This window comes from Nicotiana tabacum, chromosome 1, assembly GCF_000715075.1.
Source record: "Nicotiana tabacum cultivar K326 chromosome 1, ASM71507v2, whole genome shotgun sequence".
NCBI classification, from domain to species: Eukaryota; Viridiplantae; Streptophyta; class Magnoliopsida; order Solanales; family Solanaceae; genus Nicotiana; species Nicotiana tabacum.
Genome location: NC_134080.1, coordinates 161,009,760 through 161,011,814, shown reverse-complemented (window position 1 = coordinate 161,011,814; position 2,055 = coordinate 161,009,760). Strand labels below are relative to the sequence as shown.

The 2,055-nt window shown below is 34.5% G+C and overlaps 1 long non-coding RNA gene across 1 annotated transcript; it reads right to left on the bottom strand.

Moving 5' to 3' along the window:
- Positions 1-377: 377 nt before the first annotated feature.
- On the bottom strand, positions 378-1,075 carry LOC107827085 (uncharacterized). The gene is made up of 2 exons (XR_001657419.2): positions 873-1,075; positions 378-702 (listed from the first exon to the last, which is right to left on the bottom strand). It is a non-coding gene; the product is annotated as an uncharacterized LOC107827085 (long non-coding RNA).
- Between the last annotated feature and the right edge of the window lie 980 nt (positions 1,076-2,055).

Sequence of the window (2,055 nt, the reverse complement as noted above, 5' to 3'; positions counted from 1 at the left end):
ACAATCCCGTAGCTTGGGCACATGAGATGAACAGATCTGACCACTTCAATGTCAGCTCTATACACTTCAATCCACATGACTCAAACTATAATAACCAATGAAACAACAATTCGGCCAAACAAACATCAATCATCATTGCTGAACTACATAGGAAACATGGAATGCTTGAGGCAAAATCTCATTAAAGTCTAAATTCAAGCATGTTTAACCATGAGAAAGCATGATGAAGTTTCTGACTCTAGACAAGCATGGCATGATTCAATAGGAGTGCATACTCCATGTCACTAAATCAATAGATCGATACAACAAAATTGAGCTCATTCATGCATTATCCTAAACATAAACATATCATTAGTATACAATATTGAACATCGAGATAACTCAACTGAATACACCCCTATACAGTCAATATTTTATCAAAGTCTCAATGAACTACAACTGTTAAGCCCATCAGACTATCAAGCCATACATGAAATAATTACACTCGTTTAAACATTAACACCTAAACATTGAATACATTATAGAGTAGGACACCAATGTCAGCAACATTTAATCAAAATTTGAGAAAAGAAATTTAGTCCAAGAAAAGAAGAACAACAGAAAACAAACAACAGAGAAAGAAAAAGAAGAATCCGAAGTCATATTCCAAACGAAAAAGGCTACAATTCTATTTTTTGTCACTTCAAGGCTCATGAAGATAACCTGGATACAGCAAAGAACAATGAAAATAAGGACTTCAGCAAGGAATGGATGAGAAATGACAACCAAACAACAGCATTAGCAGCTTCAACTGGATCCAAACTCAAATCAAAAATTTCAAGAAAGATTTTTTCTAAGTTTTTGCTAAAGAATCAAAGGAAAATAGAACCAACCATCAATGAGATAGTAGCTGAGTCTTTTTGTGCTTTTTTAGGTTTTTCCAATCTAATTCGTGTGCTTTTTTAGAACCTTTTTGTGATGAAAAAGTGGCTGATCCTTGTGTGTATGTATGAGTGAATACTTTCTTTATATAGAATTCCCAAAGATGGCATCAAAAATGAAATATTCTGACCTAATTTTGAAATTTCATAATAGTATAGCATCTTTTGTACAATTATCTGTCCTTTTTCTCATCCAATATCAGCATTTTCTTGCTAAGGATGGGGGCAACTGTGCAAAATCTAGAACCTTCTGATATTTTACCTAGGGTTTGTCCATTCCTAACTTCAAATTAAACCCTTTTAGTTCTGTTTAATACAAACAAACACCTCAATGACCTAAACTCTATTTTTAATGCCTAATATACATTATTTTCAAATCCCATCAGCCCTTTAGCTTTTATTAATTACAAATAGCTACCACAAGAACACACAAATTCAAACAATAGTCTTAAACTAAACATTTCTAACCCCAAACGTTCCCTTAACTAATATTCCCAACTGTCCTATTCAACAAAACAATTTATTGAATAAACAAAAAATGTTAAACCGGTTCAATTAACAAAATGATTGACAAGTTAATCCTAAATTTCCTGTATTATACAAACTCGATTGAACAATCCAAAACAAAAACTAAAACCTAACTGATAATTTGAAACCAAAAGAAAGAACAGACAAAGTAAAGAAAAAAGTAAGAATATACTAATTTTGGTCAGGAAGAAAACTCAGCGAGGACTCTACTGGAATCCGGAATGCATTGAAATGGGCCAAAGATGATACTAATCAATTATTCTTACTAAGAACAATCGATTGTCATAAATTTTGGCACGAATCGAGCCTTAATATTCATTGAAATCAGAAAGAGGCAACAGATTAGGGTTTTTGTTTCTTTTGGAATCTCAGATTTGAAATTAAGGCAAATGGGTGGGGATTTTTGGGAAATTGATAGTGGGATAGTGATGAAGGGGCTGGGTATTGTGGGGTGAAACTTTGGGGTGGTTTGGAGTATCGCCGCCACCGTGGGGCGATTTCCGGTGGGTGGCTGGCGGCAGCGACTTAGAGAGACAAAGGAGGGTTTGTGAGTTTGTTTTAGGGGTAGGGGGAGTCCATCTGACAGTTATAAGGGAAAAATGAAATC